This window comes from Arachis hypogaea, chromosome 7 (assembly GCF_003086295.3).
Source record: "Arachis hypogaea cultivar Tifrunner chromosome 7, arahy.Tifrunner.gnm2.J5K5, whole genome shotgun sequence".
NCBI lineage: Eukaryota > Viridiplantae > Streptophyta > Magnoliopsida > Fabales > Fabaceae > Arachis > Arachis hypogaea.
The window spans coordinates 19,540,367-19,559,606 of NC_092042.1; positions in this window are offsets into that span (position 1 = coordinate 19,540,367).

A 19,240-nucleotide genomic window follows, 5' to 3' on the forward strand; every position below is an offset into this window, starting at 1 on the left:
CCACCCATCTGTTGAGTAAGTAGATTTATTTGCTGAGACATCAGCTTGTTCTGAGTAAGAAGAGCATTAACAGCTTTTACTTCCAACACGCCTCTCTTCTGAGGGGTTTCAGAGTTCACAGGATTCCTGTTAGATGAGTATAAATATTGGTTGCTTGCAACCAATTCAATCAGCTCAATAGTCTCCTCTGGTGTCTTCTTCTTGTGCAGTGAACCTCCTACAGAATTGTCTAAGCACATCTTGGACATTTCACCCAAACCTTCATAAAAGATATCTAGTTAAGTCCATTTGGAGAAGATGTCCGGAGGGCATTGCCTAGTGGTAGCTTCTATCTCTCCCAAGCTTCAAACAAAGTCTCACCATCCTTCTGTCTGAAGGTCTGAACCTCCACCCTAAGCTTAGTCAGCTTCTTTGGTGGGAAAAATTTAGTGAGAAACTCAGTAACCACCTTGTTCTAAGTATCCAAACTCTCTTTGGGTTAGGAATCTAGCCATAGCTTTGCTCCATCCCTCAGAGCAAATGGGAAGAGAATGAGTTTGTACACATCTAGATTTACTCCATTTATCTTCACAGTATCACAAATTTGCAAAAAACTAGAAATAAATTGATTTGGGTCTTCGTGGGAAAGACCGTGATACTGGCAGTTTTGTTGCACCAGGGTGACCAGTTAAGGCTTCAACTCAAAGTTGTTCGCAGCTATAGGAGGCACCACAATGCTTTTTTCATATAGATCTACTGTAGGAGCAGAGAAAGAGCCAAGTACTCTCCTTTGTTGTTCATTCCCATTTGGGTTTGCCACATTGGCATTATCAGCATCATTCGGATCCATAGTGGATTCTGCAGCCTTGTAAAGTCTTGCTTGTTGTAAACGCCGCCTGAAAGTCCTTTCAGGTTCAGGATCAAAGTTTAAGAGATGTTCTTTGTCTCTGTTCCTACGCATAAACAAACAAAAGACAAGAAAGAATGGGAATCTCTACGTCAGAGTGCAGAGAATTCCAAGTGAGGTAACCTGTATACAGAAATAAAAAATAGAAAATAGAATAAATAAATAAATAGAAAAAATTAAATTAAAATAACTAGGTAACACCAAACTTAATTTCAGAAATTAAGAAAAATATTAGTGCTATTTAGTTATTTAAAATATTTTTTCAAAATTTTTTTATTTTTTATTTTTTTAAAAATAGATTTTAATAAAATTAAAAATAAAACGCCTAATCTAAGCAATCAAACAACTGATAGTTGTTAATCATAGTCAAATCCCCGGCAACGGCACCAAAAACTTGGTGCGGTATTTTACAACCCACAAACTAACCGGCATGTGCACCGGGTCGTACCAAGTAATACCTTACGTGAGTAAGGGTCGATCCCACGAGGATTGATGGATCAAGCAACAATTATTGAGTGATAGGCTTAGTCAGGCAAACAGAAAATAGTGTTTGGAAGTTCAAAAGCATTAACAGTAAATTCAGAATATTAAAGACAGGTAGATAAATAAGTTGGGAATAAAATATTGAGAAAACAGTTGAGGTTTCAGAGTTATCTATTTTTCCGGATTAACTTTTCTTGCTAACTAATTTAATCATGCAAGATTTATTTCATGGCAAACTATATGTGACTATACCCTAATTCCTTAGACCTTCATAGTCTCTTCTAAAATTCATTAACTGCCAATTTCTTGGTCAATTAATTCCAATTAGAAGGTGATGATCAAATTCCAATTTATATGCCACAAGAATCCTAATTATCCAAAAATAAGGGGATTATATGTCATGTATCCCGTTAAATACAAACAATTAGAAATTCAGGATAATATGTTTTCAAGCTGTTGTTCAAGTAAAGAGCTTTTCCAAGTTTCACAAGAACTCAATTAGAACATGGGTCATACTTCTGTTCCACCCAAATTCATAAAATAAAGAATAAAAACAATTATTGAAATATAAATCAAAACATGGATTAAATTAGAAAGATCAAACGAATTAATCCATACAAATAGACAAAGCTCCTAACCTTAACAATGAAGGATTAGTTGCTCATGGTTCAGAGAAGAAAATAAGGATTCTAGTAAAAATGTACTGAGTTTTTTCTCTGATGGCATCTAAATTCCTATTTATAACTAATCCTAATAAATTTAAAATTTAATTCTAAAATTAAGATAATATCTTTTCTGAAAAATAAGATTTGAATTTAAATTCGAATTAATTAACAAGTCTTCAGCTGATGGGTGGGGACCACTTGATTTTTCCATTCTGCAGCTTCTAATCTATTTTTTCTGGGCTGGAAACTGGGTTAAAACAGCCCAGAAATTGCCCCAGCATTTTTCTGCATTTTTCTGCACGTGGCGCATGTCACGCGTACGCGTCGATGGTCTTTTCTGCGAGTCACACGGACGCGTCAGTCACGCGCACGCGTCGCTGAGAAAATCTTCAATTCAAGCGTACGCGTCAGTCATGCACACGCGTCACCATGGATACCTCCAAATCACGCGCACGCGTTAGACACGCGTGCGCGTCGCTCCTCATAGCCATCTCCTTTGATTCTTGTGCTGCAGAAACTCCATCAAATCCGGCCGAATGCTACCTAAAATAAGCAGTATTGCATAAAACTCAAAATAGCATCCATAGTGGCTAAAATATAATTAATTCTTGATTAAACTCAACAAATTAGATGCAAATTCACTAGGAAAAGATGGAAAAGATGCTAACGCATCATCCACCTCACACCGAATATGTTGGGCAATTTGAATGTCCACCTCACACCGAAGAGGTCGGACGAGTTGAACGTCCACCTCACACCGAAGGGGTCGGGCGAGTTGAAAGTCCACCTCACACCGAAGAGGTCGGACAAGTTGAAAGTCCACCTCACACCCATGAGAGACATGTTCATATGATAAACGGAGGATTCGCAGGAGGAGGGATCTCTAAATCATCTTGCAAAAAACACCTCAAAGAGGTATATTAAGGAAGGGATAGAGGTTTGAAAAAGGACAACGGAGTGCGAACAAGCCTTCCGAGATTTCAAAAATTCTTGGGGCAACCACCCATTCTTACCAGACCACGGGAAAGTGAAGAACTCATATTATACCTCGCAGTGAAAAGTCGGCAATAGCCTCAGCACTAGTCAGAGAAGACGAAAGGGGGCAACAACCCATCTACTTCATCAGTAAGGCTCTACAAGGGGCCGAACTAAACTATCAAAAGATAGAAAAGTTTGCCTATGCCCTCATATTCACTTCTCGATGACTCCGCCCATACTATCAAGGTTCGGACCAACCATCCCATAAAAGACATCCTAAAAAAAAGTAGATTTAGCTGGAAGAATCCTACAGTGGGCAATCGAGTTATCCGAATTCGATCTTCGATATGAAGCTCAGACAGCCATCAAATCACAGTATCTGGCCGACTTCATTGCAGACTACACTGACACCCCGAGAACTTCCACAAAATGGAATCTCTACATGGACGACTCCTCAAACAAAATCGGAAGTGGCGCAGGTGTAATTATAGAAAGCGATCAGGGAATCCAAATCGAGCTAAATAACCAAACTGAATACGAGGCACTACTGGCTGGTTTAAGGCTAGCTAAGAAGGTAGGAGTTCAAAAGCTTACCGTATCCAGTGATTCACAAGTAGTCAACTCACAAATAGAAGGGAGCTACCAAGCTAAGGATCCCACCATGAAAAAATACCTGGACAAAACCAGAGAATAACTCGAATAATTCGGGGGACCCTGGACAAAACCAGAAAATAGCTCAAACAGTTCGAGGGATATGAGGTCCGACATATACCTCGGGAACAGAATGCCCGAGCTGATGCACATTCAAAACTATCCAGCACCAAACCAGGGGGCAATAATAGAAGCCTCATCCAGGGTACATGATGAGCGGATAATTTGTACGCTTTTTGGCATTGTTTTTAGTATGTTTCTAGTGTGTTTTAGTTAGTTTTTAGTATATTTTTATTAGTTTTTAGTTAAAATTCACTTTTCTGGACTTTACTATGAGCTTGTGTGTTTTTCTGTGATTTCAGGTATTTTCTGGCTGAAATTGAGGGACTTGAGCAAAAATCTGATTCAGAGACTAAAAAGGACTGCAGATGCTGTTGGATTCTGACCTCCCTGCACTCGAAGTGGATTTTCTGGAGCTACAGAAGCCCAATTGGCGCGCTCTCAACGGCGTTGGAAAGTAGACATCTTGGGCTTTCCAGCAATATATGATATTCTATACTTTGCTCAAGATTTGATGGCCCAAACCGGCGTTCAAAGTCACCATCAGAATTCCCAGCGTTAAACGCCGGAACTGGCACAAGAATGGGAGTTAAACGCCCAAACTGGCATAAAAGCTGTCGTGTAACTCCAAGAAGAGTCTCTACACGAAAATGCTTCAATGCCTTTGAAAATGCAAAAATTTATAAGGAAAAGGCAAAGAAATGGCATGACAAGAAGTTGTCAACCAGAGTCTTTGAGCCAGGACAAAAAGTTCTGCTCTTCAACTCTAGGCTCAGACTGTTTCCAGGAAAACTCAAATCCCGGTGGAGGGGTCCGTATGTGATTACAGGAGTGTCACCATACGGATATGTTGAGCTTCAGGATACTGATTCCGACAAAAGGTTCATTGTTAATGGACAGAGAATCAAGCATTATCTTGAAGGAAACTTTGAGCAGGAATGCTCAAAACTGAGACTTGAGTGATTCTCAGTGAAGGTCCAGCTAAAGACAGTAAAGAAGCGCTTGCTGGGAGGCAACCCAGTCATTAGTAGGTTGTATGATTTGTTCTTACAGAGGCAAGTATCAAAAATGAAGGAATTCATAGAGTTACAGAAGGATTCAGCTCAAAAAGCAGAGAAAAAGAGCTTACTGGCGAAAAAATGCCAGTAAGGAGCATTTTGGGCGTTAAACGCCAGAATGGGTACCATTCTGGTCGTTTAACGCCAGGAATGGTGCCATTTTGGGCGTTAAACGCCAGAATGGGCACCATTCTGGGCGTTTAACGCCAGGTGTGCAGCATCCTGGGCGTTCAGAAAAACGCCCAGTGCTAAAGGATTTCTGGCGTTTAACGCCAGCCAGGGCACCTGGCTGGGCGTTAAACGCCCAAAAGGGGTGCCAATTGGGCGTTAAACGCCAGAATGAGTGCCATTCTGGGCGTTTAATGCCAGAAAGGTGGGGGACCACAATTTTGTTTTCAAATAAGATTTTTTCAAACTTTCCTTTTCTCACCCATTTTTTTCACAAAAATACATTTCAATCTCTCATCATTCACTTTCAAATTTTCAAAAATTTAAAATCATTCTTCAAATCATTCCCAAATTTTGTTCAAAAACTCACCCTTCTTTCAATTTCTTTTCATTTCTCCTCAAATCTCCTTTCAAATTTTTCTTTTTTTCGAAAATCTCTCCCCCCACTCTATAAATAAACGTTTGCCACCCCCCATTCCCCACACCATTCGAATTTCCTCTTTCTCTCTCTCTCTCTTCTCTTCTTTCTTTTCTTTTTGCTTGAGGACAAGCAAACCTCTAAGTTTGGTGTGCTTTTCCGTGATCACTAAGCCAAGATTCATCAAGATCATGGCTCCTAAAGGAAAACAAACCAATTTAAGAGGAAAGAAAGAGAATAATCCAAAGAATCTTTGGAATCAAGAGAAGTTCTTAACCAAAGAACATGAAGACCATTATCACAAAATAATGGGCCTGAGGTCAGTGATCCCGGAAGTTAAATTTGATCTGAAAGAAGATGAATATCCGGGGATCCAAGAGCAAATTCGAAACAGAGGATGGGAAGTTCTGACCAATCCTGAAATAAAGGTTGGAAGGAACATGGTTCAGGAATTCTACTCTAATCTGTGGCTAACAGATAAGCAAAGAATGACTGGAACTGCTTACCATACCTACAGAACCATGGTCAGAGGGAAAGTTATGTACTTCCATCTGGACAAAATAAGAGAAATCTTCAAACTACCTCAACTGCAAGATGATCCTGATTCCTTCAATAGGAGGATGGTGAGAGTAGATAAAGGGTTGGATCAAGTTCTAGAGGACATATGCCTCCCTGGGACTAAGTGGATAACCAATTCAAAGGGTGTCCCAAACCAACTCAAGAGGGGAGACCCCAAACCAATTGCAAGAGGTTGGCTAGACTTTATTGGGCGTTCCATATTGCCCACTAGCAACCGTTCTGAGGTTACCATCAAGAGAGCAGTGATGATTCATTACATTATGCTTGGAAAAGAAGTGGAGGTCCATCATGTGATTGCTTGTGAGATCTACACAATTGCAAATAAGAATTCCACTGAAGCCAAATTGGCTTACCCAAGCTTGATTTCCTTGCTCTGTAAAGAGGCTGGGGTGAAGATGGGAGTAGATGAGTTCATACCCATTGAACACCCAATCACCAAGAAGTCAATGGAAGGCCAAATGCAAGACAACTCTATCAAGAGGAGGGCGCAGGAATTCCTCCCTGAATTCCCAAGAATTGACTACTGGACCAGCCTAGAAGCATCTATCACCAAGTTGCAAGAGACTATGGAGCAACTGAAGGAAGAACAGCAGAATCAGAACTGCATGCTCTGCAAATTGCTGAAGGAACAAGAGAAGCAGGGGCGTAAACTCCAAGAGTTGAAACGCCAAAAGCTCTCCTCTCAAGCTGAGGGAGCATCCACTTCTCAAAATCAAGGTTGTTGAGTCCTAACTCTGTGAAAACCTCTATCATTAGGAGCCTATGTTTTTGCGTTTTTTTTTCTCTTTTGTTTTGTTTTCTATTTTTATTTTTCTAGTCTCATCTTATATCTATCTTTGAGTCTTGTTCTTAATTCATAATTAATAAAATTGAAATTTTATGCTTTAAAGCTATGAATGTCCTATGAATCCATCACCTCTCTTAAATGAAAAATGCTTTAATCACAAAAGAACAAGAAGTACAGGATTTTGAAATTTATCCTTGAAACTAGTTGAATTAGTTTGATGTGGTGACAATACTTTTTGTTTTCTGAATGAATGCATGAACAGTGCATATGTCTTTTGAATTTGTTGTTTTGAGAATGTTAAAATTGTTGGCTCTTGAAAGAATGAGGAAAAAGAGAACTGTTATTGAGGATCTAAAAAATTATTAGATTGATTCTTGAAGCAAGAAAAAGCAATGGATACAAAAAAAAATTTCGAAAAAAAAGAGAGAAAGAAAGAAAAAGAAAAAGAAAGAAATAAAGTTGTGATCCAAGGCAAGAAGATTGTGCTTAAGAACCCTGGACACCTCTAATTGGGGACTCTAGCAAAGCTGGGTCATAATCTGAAAAGGTTCACCCAATTATGTGTCTGTGGCATGTATGTATCCGGTGGTAATACTGGAAGACAGAGTGCTTTGGGCCACAGCCAAGACTCATACACTAGCTATGTTCAAGAATCATTATGCTTAACTAGGAGAATCAATAACACTATCTGAGTTCTGAGTTCTTATAGATGCCAATCATTCTGAACTTCAAAGGATAGAGTGAGATGCCAAAACTGTTCGGAGGCAAAAAGCTACTAGTCCCGCTCATCTAATTGGAGCTATGTTTCCTTGATATTTTGGAGTCTATAGTATATTCTCTTCTTTTTATCCTACTTTGATTTTCAGTTGCTTGGGGACAAGCAACAATTTAAGTTTGGTGTTGTGATGAGCGGATAATTTATACGCTTTTTGGCATTGTTTTTAGTATGTTTTTAGTATAATCTAGTTAGTTTTTAGTATATTTTTATTAGTTTTTAGCTAAAATTCACTTTTCTGGACTTTACTATGAGTTTGTGTGTTTTTCTGTGATTTCAGGTATTTTCTGGCTGAAATTGAGGGTTCTGAGCAAAAATCTGATTCAGAGACTGAAAAAGACTGCAGATGCTGTTGGATTCTGACCTCCCTACATTCGAAGTGGATTTTCTGGAGCTACAGAAGCTCAATTGGCGCGCTCTCAACGGCGTTGGAACGTAGACATCCTGGGCTTTCCAGCAATATATGATAGTCCATACTTTGCCCAAGATTTGATGGCCCAAACCGGCGTGGCAAATCAGCCTCAGAAATTCCAGCGTTTAACGCTGGAACTGGCATAAAACTTGGAGTTAAACGCCCAAACTGGCATAAAAGCTGGCGTTTAACTCCAGAAAAGGTCTCTACACGAAAATGCTTCATTGCTCAGCCCAAGCACACACCAAGTGGACCCAGAAGTGGATTTTTATGTCATTTACTCATTTCTGTATACCCTAGGTTACTAGTTTACTATTAATAGGATCTTTTGACATTGTATCAGTACCTCATGACACTTTACACGTTTTCTTTGTGTACTTTCCACGGCATGAGTCTCTAAACCCCATGGTTGGGGGTGAGGAGCTCTGCTGTGTCTTGATGGATTAATGCAACTACTACTGTTTCTCATTCAATCATGCTTGCTTCCATTCCAAGATAATACTTGTTCTTAACCCGGATGAATGTGATGATCCGTGACAATCATCATCATTCTCAACTATGAACGCGTGCTTGACAACCACCTCCGTTTTACCTTAGATTAAGTAGTTATCTCTTGGGTTCTTTAACCGGAATCTTCGTGGTATAAGCTAGAATTGATGGCGGCATTCAAGAGAATCCGGAAGGTCTAAATCTTGTCTGTGGTATTCTGAGTAGGATTCAATGATTGAATGACTGTGACGTGCTTCAAACTCCTAGCAGGCGGGGCGTTAGTGACAGACGCAAAAGAATCACTGGATTCTATTCCGGCCTGATCGAGAACCGACAGATGAATTCCGTGTGCTGTGACAGAGCATATGCAATCGTTTTCACTGAGAGGATGGGAGGTAGCCATTGACAACGGTGAAACCCTACATACAGCTTGCCATGGAAGGAGACTTGCGTGTTTGAAGAAGAAGACAGTAGGAAAGCAGAGATTCAGAAGATGGAGCATCTCCAAACCTCAACCTATTCTCCATTACTGCAAAACAAGTAATCATTTCATGTTCTTTAGCTTTTCACAATCAATCCTGATAGTTTCTGATATCCTGACTAAGATTTACAAGATAACCATAGCTTGCTCCAAGCCGACAATCTCCGTGGGATCGACCCTTGCTCACGCAAGGTATTACTTGGACGACCCAGTGCACTTGCTGGTTAGTTGTGCGGGATTGCAAAAGTGTGATTGCAATTTCGTGCACCAAGTTTTTGGCGCCGTTGCCGGGGATTGTTGAGTTTGGACAACTGACGGCTTATCTTGTTGCTTAGATTAGGACTGTTTTATTTTTGTTGGTTTAGGGTCTTTTAGTTGAGTCTAGTTTCATATTCTAAGTTTGGTGTCAATTGCATGCTTTTGTTTTTTTTCTTTTAATTTTCGATTTTTGCATGTTCTTAGTCCCTTTTTGATTTATAAAAATTCTAAGTTTGGTGTCCTCTTTGTGTTTTTCCCTTAAAAATATTCGAAAACTGTGTGTTTGATTTTCTAAAAATTTTAAGTTTGGTGTCTTTTTGTGTTTTTCTCTTTCCTCTTTTCAAAATCAAATCTTTTTCATAAAAAATTTTCAATCATATCTTTTTAATTGCTGTTTTCAAAATCTTTTTGATTAACTCATTGATTCAGTTTTCAATTTGCTTTGATCTTATTTTCTTTTTGATTTTCGAATTTTTATTTTAATTTTATTTTGTTTTATTCTATTTTTTTTCGTAAATTCAAAAAAAAAAAACAAAATTTATCCCCTTGCAATCATTATCATTTCCCTTTTGTCCATTATGGACCTAAGTGGGATTAATCAGTCCAAAAGGACTCTGGGGTCATATGCTAACCCCATTACAGCTGCATATGGGAGTAGCATCTGTACACCTCCCATCAAAGCAAGCAGCTTTGAACTAAATCCTCAACTCATTATCATAGTGCAGCAAAACTGCCAGTATTCCGGTCTTCCACAGGAAGAACCTACTGAGTTTCTGGCACAGTTTTTACAAATTGCTGACACAGTACATGATAAAGAGGTAGATCAGGATGTCTACAGACTATTACTGTTTCCATTTTCTGTAAAAGATCAAGCTAAAAGGTGGTTGAATAACCAACCTACAGCAAGCATAAAGACATGGAAACAGTTGTCAGACAAATTCCTGAATCATTTTTACCCTCCAAAAAGGATGACACAGTTAAGACTGGACATCCAAGGCTTTAAACAAGAGGATAATGAATCCCTTTATAATGCCTGGGAGAGGTATAGAGGTATGCTAAGGAAATGTCCCTCTGAAATGTTTTCAGAGTGGGTACAGTTAGACATTTTCTACTATGGGCTTACAGAAAAAGCTCAGATGTCTCTAGACCACTCAGCTGGTGGATCTATACACATGAGGAAGACAATTGAAGAAGCTCAAGAGCTTATAGACACTGTTGCTAGAAACCAATATTTGTACTCTAGCAATGAGTTCTCTCCAAAAGAGGAAGCCATGGCAGTAGTCACTGACCCTAGTCCTCAAGAACAGATAATTGAGCTTAATCAACAATTGCTCCTGATGACAGAACAGTTAGCAGACTTTAAAGAGATGCTCCATGAAACTAAAGTTGCTAACAAGAGCATAGAACTGCAGTTGAATCAAGCAAAACAGCAAATATCTAAACAGATAACAGAGGAATGTCAAGCAGTTCAATTGAGGAGTGGGAAGACCCTGCATAACACTGCTCAAAAGAGTAGAAAGCCAAACAAGGAACAATTGACAGAGGACAACCAAACCACTGTTCAAAATCCCTCTGAGGATAGTAAGAGCCCAGAGAGGAATGTTATTGGCGTTCAAACGCCAGAAAGGGAAGGAAAGCTGGCGTTAAACGCCCATTCCTTGCCCAGTTCTGGCGTTCAAACGCCAGAAAAGGGGGAAAAGTTGGCGTTAAACGCCCAATTTCCACCCAATCCTGGCGTTCAGACGCTTAGGGAGAATCAGACACCTGAGAGTGCTGACAGTAATCCCTCTAATAAGGCTTCTTCAACCACTTCTGTAAGGAATAAACCTGCAGCATCTAAGGGTGAAGAATATAAAGCCAAAATGCCTTATCCTCAAAAACTCCGCCAAGCGGAGCAGGATAAGCAATTTGCCCGCTTTGCAGACTACCTAAGGACTCTTGAAATAAAGATTCCGTTTGCAGAGGCACTTGAGCAAATACCTTCTTATGCTAAGTTCATGAAAGAGATCTTAAGCCATAAGAAGGATTGGAGAGAAACTGAAAAAGTGTTTCTCACTGAAGAATGCAGTGCAGTCATATTAAAGAGCTTACCAGAAAAGCTTCAAGATCCAGGGAGCTTTATGATACCATGCACATTAGAAGGTGCTTGCACCAAGACAACTCTATGTGATCTTGGAGCAAGCATCAATCTAATACCTGCATCCACTATCAGAAAGCTTGGGTTGACTGGAGAAGTCAAACCAACCCGGATATGCCTCCAACTTGCTGATGGCTCCATTAAATACCCATCAGGCATAATTGAGGACATGATTGTCAAGGTTGGGCCATTCGCCTTTCCCACTGACTTTGTAGTGCTGGAAATGGAGGAGCACAAGAGTGCAACCCTCATTCTAGGAAGACCTTTCCTAGCAACTGGACGAACTCTCATTGATGTACAAAAAGGGGAAGTAACCTTGAGAGTCAATGAGGATGAGTTCAAGTTGAATGCTGTAAAAGCTATGCAGCATCCAGACACACCAAATGACTGCATGGGCGCTGACATTATTGACTCTCTGGTAGAAGAGATCAATATGGCTGAAAGCCTAGAATCAGAGCTTGAGGACATCTTCAAAGATGCTCAACCTGATCAAGAAGAACTAGAGGAGGCAAAGGAATTTTCAAAAATTCCTCAGGAGGAGGATAAGCCTCCCAAGCCTGAACTCAAACCACTACCACCATCCCTGAAATATGCATTTCTGGGAGAGGGTGACACTTTTCCAGTGATTATAAGCTCTGCTTTAAATTCACAGGAAGAGGAAGCACTGATTCAAGTGCTAAGGACACACAAGACAGCTCTTGGGTGGTCCATAAGTGATCTTAAGGGTATTAGCCCAGCTAGATGCATGCACAAGATCCTATTGGAGGATAATGCCAAACCAGTGGTCCAACCACAGAGGAGGCTAAATCCTGCCATGAAGGAGGTGGTGCAGAAAGAAGTCACTAAATTACTAGAGGCTGGGATTATTTATCCTATTTCTGATAGCCCCTGGGTGAGCCCTGTCCAAGTTGTTCCCAAAAAGGGAGGCATGACAGTGGTTCATAATGAAAAAAATGAACTGGTTCCTACTAGGACAGTCACAGGGTGGCGCATGTGTATTGATTACAGAAGGCTCAATACAGCCACCAGAAAGGATCATTTCCCTTTACCATTCATAGACCAAATGCTAGAAAGACTAGCTGGCCATGATTATTACTACTTTTTGGATGGCTATTCAGGCTACAACCAAATTGCAGTAGATCCTCAGGACCAAGAGAAAACAGCATTCACTTGCCCTTCTGGCGTGTTTGCCTACAGGAGGATGCCTTTTGGTCTGTGCAATGCACCTGCAACCTTTCAGAGGTGCATGCTCTCTATCTTCTCAGATATGGTAGAGAAATTTCTGGAAGTTTTCATGGATGACTTCTCAGTATATGGAGACTCATTCAGCTCCTGTCTTAATCACCTAGCCCTTGTCCTGAAAAGGTGCCAAGAGACTAACCTGGTTTTAAACTGGGAGAAATGTCACTTTATGGTGACTGAAGGAATTGTCCTTGGGCACAAAATTTCAAGCAGAGGAATAGAGGTGGATAAGGCAAAGGTAGAGGTAATTGAAAAATTACCACCACCTGCCAATGTTAAGGCAATCAGAAGTTTTCTGGGGCATGCAGGATTCTACAGAAGGTTTATAAAGGATTTTTCGAAAATTGCAAAATCTCTGAGTAACCTGTTAGCTGCAGACACACCATTTGTGTTTGACACACAGTGTCTGCAAGCATTTGAGACCCTGAAAGCTAAGCTGGTCACAGCACCAGTCATCTCTGCACCAGATTGGACATTACCATTTGAACTAATGTGTGATGCCAGTGACCATGCCATTGGTGCAGTGTTGGGACAGAGGCATAACAAGCTTTTGCACGTCATTTACTATGCCAGCCGTGTTCTAAATGACGCACAGAAGAACTACACAACCACAGAAAAAGAGTTACTTGCAGTGGTCTATGCCATTGACAAGTTTAGATCCTATCTAGTGGGGTCCAAAGTGGTTGTGTACACTGATCATGCTGCTCTTAAATACTTACTCACAAAGCAGGATTCAAAACCCAGGCTTATAAGATGGGTATTGCTTCTGCAAGAGTTTGATATAGAAATAAGAGACAGAAAAGGGACAGAGAACCAAGTAGCTGATCATCTGTCCCGAATAGAACCAGTAGCTGGGGCGTCCCTCCCTTCTACTGAGATTTCTGAGACTTTCCCAGATGAGCAACTCTTTGCCATTCAGGAAGCTCCATGGTTTGCAGATATTGCAAATTATAAAGCTGTGAGGTTCATACCCAAAGAGTACAGCTACGTGCAGAGAAAGAAATTAATTTCAGATGCCAAGTACTACCTCTGGGATGAACCATATCTCTTTAAGAGATGTGCTGACGGAGTGATCCGTAGATGTGTACCCAGAGAAGAAGCACAAAGGATCCTATGGCACTGCCATGGATCACAATATGGAGGACATTTTGGAAGTGAGCGAACAGCCACTAAAGTCCTCCAATGTGGCTTCTACTGGCCTACGCTCTATAAAGATTCCCGAGAGTTTGTGCGTAACTGTGACAGTTGCCAAAGAGCTGGTAACCTGCCTCATGGATATGCCATGCCTCAACAAGGGATATTAGAGATAGAATTGTTTGATGTATGGGGAATTGACTTCATGGGGCCATTCCCACCATCATACTCAAACACTTACATTCTGGTGGCAGTGGACTATGTATCTAAGTGGGTAGAAGCAATTGCTACACCCACAAATGATACCAAAACTATGCTGAAATTCCTCCAGAAACACATCTTCAGCAGATTTGGTGTTCCCAGAGTGCTAATCAGTGACGGGGGTACTCATTTCTGCAACAAACAGCTATACTCTGCTATGGTTAGATATGGAATTAGCCACAAAGTGGCAACTCCGTACCATCCACAGACAAATGGGCAAGCTGAAGTCTCTAACAGAGAACTAAAGAGAATCCTGGAACGGACTGTGATAGCCCGAAGAAAGGATTGGGCAAAGAGCTTGGATGATGCTCTGTGGGCATACAGAACAGCATTCAAGACTCCTATAGGAACCTCTCCATACCAACTGGTGTATGGGAAGGCCTGTCATTTGCCTGTGGAACTGGAACATAAGGCCTACTGGGCAACCAGATTCCTAAACATGGATGCACAGTTAGCTGGTGAAAAAAGATTGCTCCAGCTAAATGAGCTAGAGGAGTTCAGACTCAATGCCTTTGAAAATGCAAAAATTTATAAGGAAAAGGCAAAGAAATGGCATGACAAGAAGTTGTCAACCAGAGTCTTTGAGCCAGGACAAAAAGTTCTGCTCTTCAACTCTAGGCTCAGACTGTTTCCAGGAAAACTCAAATCCCGGTGGAAGGGTCCGTATGTGATTACAGGAGTGTCACCATACGAATATGTTGAGCTTCAGGATACTGATTCCGACAAAAGGTTCATTGTTAATGGACAGAGAATCAAGCATTATCTTGAAGGAAACTTTGAGCAGGAATGCTCAAAACTGAGACTTGAGTGATTCTCAGTGAAGGTCCAGCTAAAGACAGTAAAGAAGCGCTTGCTGGGAGGCAACCCAGTCATTAGTAGGTTGTATGATTTGTTCTTACAGAGGCAAGTATCAAAAATGAAGGAATTCATAGAGTTACAGAAGGATTCAGCTCAAAAAGCAGAGAAAAAGAGCTTACTGGCGAAAAAACGCCAGTAAGGAGCATTTTGGGCGTTAAACGCCAGAATGGGTACCATTCTGGTCGTTTAACGCCAGGAATGGTGCCATTTTGGGCGTTAAACGACAGAATGGGCACCATTCTGGGCGTTTAACGCCAGGTGTGCAGCATCCTGGGCGTTCAGAAAAACGCCCAGTGCTAAAGGATTTCTGGCGTTTAACGCCAGCCAGGGCACCTGGCTGGGCGTTAAACGCCCAAAAGGGGTGCCAATTGGGCGTTAAACGCCAGAATGAGTGCCATTCTGGGCGTTTAACGCCAGAAAGAGTGCCATTCTGGGCGTTTAACGCCAGAAAGGTGGGGGGACCACAATTTTGTTTTCAAATAAGATTTTTTCAAACTTTCCTTTTCTCACCCATTTTTTTCACAAAAATACATTTCAATCTCTCATCATTCACTTTCAAATTTTCAAAAATTTAAAATCATTCTTCAAATCATTCCCAAATTTTGTTCAAAAACTCACCCTTCTTTCAATTTCTTTTCATATCTCCTCAAATCTCCTTTCAAATTTTTCTTTTTTTCGAAAATCTCTCCCCCCACTCTATAAATAAACGTTTGCCACCCCCCATTCCCCACACCATTCGAATTTCCTCTTCCTCTCTCTCTCTCTCTTCTCTTCTTTCTTTTCTTTTTGCTTGAGGACAAGCAAACCTCTAAGTTTGGTGTGCTTTTCCGTGATCACTAAGCCAAGATTCATCAAGATCATGGCTCCTAAAGGAAAACAAACCAATTTAAGAGGAAAGAAAGAGAATAATCCAAAGAATCTTTGGAATCAAGAGAAGTTCTTAACCAAAGAACATGAAGACCATTATCACAAAATAATGGGTCTGAGGTCAGTGATCCCGGAAGTTAAATTTGATCTGAAAGAAGATGAATATCCGGGGATCCAAGAGCAAATTCGAAACAGAGGATGGGAAGTTCTGACCAATCCTGAAATAAAGGTTGGAAGGAACATGGTTCAGGAATTCTACTCTAATCTGTGGCTAACAGATAAGCAAAGAATGACTGGAACTGCTTACCATACCTACAGAACCATGGTCAGAGGGAAAGTTATGTACTTCCATCTGGACAAAATAAGAGAAATCTTCAAACTACCTCAACTGCAAGATGATCCTGATTCCTTCAATAGGAGGATGGTGAGAGTAGATAAAGGGTTGGATCAAGTTCTAGAGGACATATGCCTCCCTGGGACTAAGTGGATAACCAATTCAAAGGGTGTCCCAAACCAACTCAAGAGGGGAGACCTCAAACCAATTGCAAGAGGTTGGCTAGACTTTATTGGGCGTTCCATATTGCCCACTAGCAACCGTTCTGAGGTTACCATCAAGAGAGCAGTGATGATTCATTACATTATGCTTGGAAAAGAAGTGGAGGTCCATCATGTGATTGCTTGTGAGATCTACACAATTGCAAATAAGAATTCCACTGAAGCCAAATTGGCTTATCCAAGCCTGATCTCCTTGCTCTGTAAAGAGGCTGGGGTGAAGATGGGAGTAGATGAGTTCATACCCATTGAACACCCAATCACCAAGAAGTCAATGGAAGGACAAGTGCAAGACAACTCTATCAAGAGGAGGGCGCAGGAATTCCTCCCTGAATTCCCAAGAATTGACTACTGGACCAGCCTAGAAGCATCTATCACCAAGTTGCAAGAGACTATGGAGCAACTGAAGGAAGAACAGCAGGATCAGAACTGCATGCTCTGCAAATTGCTGAAGGAACAAGAGAAGCAGGGGCGTGAACTCCAAGAGTTGAAACGCCAAAAGCTCTCCTCTCAAGCTGAGGGAGCATCCACTTCTCAAAATCAAGGTTGTTGAGTCCTAACTCTGTGAAAATCTCTATCATTAGGAGCCTATGTTTTTGCGTTTTCTTTTTCTTTTGTTTTGTTTTCTATTTTTATTTTTTAGTCTTATATCTATTTTTGAGTCTTGTTCTTAATTCATAATTAATAAAATTGAAATTTTATGCCTTAAAGATATGAATGTCCTATGAATCCATCACCTCTCTTAAATGAAAAATGCTTTAATCACAAAAGAACAAGAAGTACAGGATTTCGAAATTTATCATTGAAACTAGTTGAATTAGTTTGATGTGGTGACAATACTTTTTGCTTTCTGAATGAATGCTTGAACAGTGCATATGTCTCTTGAATTTGTTGTTTTGAGAATGTTAAAATTGTTGGCTCTTGAAAGAATGAGGAAAAAGAGAACTGTTATTGAGGATCTAAAACCATTAGACTGATTCTTGAAGCAAGAAAAAGCAGTGGATACAAAAAATAAAATAAAATAAAATAAAATTTCGAAAAAAAAAAGAGAAAAAGAAAAGAAAAAGAAAAAGAAAGAAATAAAGTTGTGATCCAAGGCAAAAAGAGTGTGCTTAAGAACCCTGGACACCTCTAATTGGGGACTCTAGCAAAGCTGGGTCACAATCTGAAAAGGTTCACCCAATTATGTGTCTGTGGCATGTATGTATCCGGTGGTAATACTGGAAGACAGAGTGCTTTGGGCCACAGCCAAGACTCATACACTAGCTGTGTTCAAGAATCATTATGCTCAACTAAGAGAATCAATAACACTATCTGAGTTCTGAGTTCTTATAGATGCCAATCATTCTGAACTTCAAGGGATAGAGTGAGATGCCAAAACTGTTCGGAGGCAAAAAGCTACTAGTCCCGCTCATCTAATTGGAGCTATGTTTCCTTGATATTTTGGAGTCTATAGTATATTCTCTTCTTTTTATCCTATTTTGATTTTTAGTTGCTTGGGGACAAGCAACAATTTAAGTTTGGTGTTGTGATGAGCGGATAATTTGTATGCTTTTTGGCATTGTTTTTAGTATGTTTTTAGTATAATCTAGTTAGTTTTTAGTATATTTTTATTAGTTTTTAGCTAAAATTCACTTTTCTGGACTTTACTATGAGTTTGTGTATTTTTCTGTGATTTCAGGTATTTTCTGGCTGAAATTGAGGGTCCTGAGCAAAAATCTGATTCCGAGACCAAAAAGGACTGCAGATGCTGTTGGATTCTGACCTCCCTGCACTCGAAGTGGATTTTCTGGAGCTACAGAAGCCCAATTGGCGCGCTCTCAACGGCGTTGGAAAGTAGACATCCTGGGCTTTCCAGCAATATATGATAGTCCATACTTTGCCCAAGATTTGATGGCCCAAACCGGCGTGGCAAATCAGCCTCAGAAATTCCAGCGTTTAACGCTGGAACTGGCATAAAACTTGGAGTTAAACGCCCAAACTGGCATAAAAGCTGGCGTTTAACTCCAGAAAAGGTCTCTACACGAAAATGCTTCATTGCTCAGCCCAAGCACACACCAAGTGGACCCAGAAGTGGATTTTTACGTCATTTACTCATTTCTGTATACCCTAGGTTACTAGTTTACTATTAATAGGATCTTTTGACATTGTATCAGTACCTCATGACACTTTACACGTTTTCTTTGTGTACTTTCCACGGCATGAGTCTCTAAACCCCATGGTTGGGGGTGAGGAGCTCTGCTGTGTCTTGATGGATTAATGCAACTACTACTGTTTCTCATTCAATCATGCTTGCTTCCATTCCAAGATAATACTTGTTCTTAACCCGGATGAATGTGATGATCCTTGACAATCATCATCATTCTCAACTATGAACGCGTGCTTGACAACCACCTCCGTTCTACCTTAGATTAAGTAGTTATCTCTTGGGTTCTTTAACCGGAATCTTCGTGGTATAAGCTAGAATTGATGGCGGCATTCAAGAGAATCCGGAAGGTCTAAACCTTGTCTGTGGTATTCTGAGTAGGATTCAATGATTGAATGACTGTGACGTGATTCAAACTCCTAGCAGGCGGGGCGTTAGTGACAGACGCAAAAAAATCACTGGATTCTATTCCGGCCTGACCGAGAACCGACAGATGAATTCCGCGTGCTGTGATAGAGCATATGCAATCGTTTTCACTGAGAGGATGGGAGGTAGCGATTGACAACGGTGAAACCCTACATACAGCTTGCCATGGAAGGAGACTTGCGTGTTTGAAGAAGAAGACAGTAGGAAAGCAGAGATTCAGAAGATGGAGCATCTCCAAACCTCAACCTATTCTCCATTACTGCAAAACAAGTAATCATTTCATGTTCTTTAGCTTTTCACAATCAATCCTGATAGTTTCTGATATCCTGACTAAGATTTACAAGATAACCATAGCTTGCTCCAAGCCGACAATCTCCGTGGGATCGACCCTTGCTCACGCAAGGTATTACTTGGATGACCCAGTGCACTTGCTGGTTAGTTGTGCGGGATTGCAAAAGGTGATGATTCG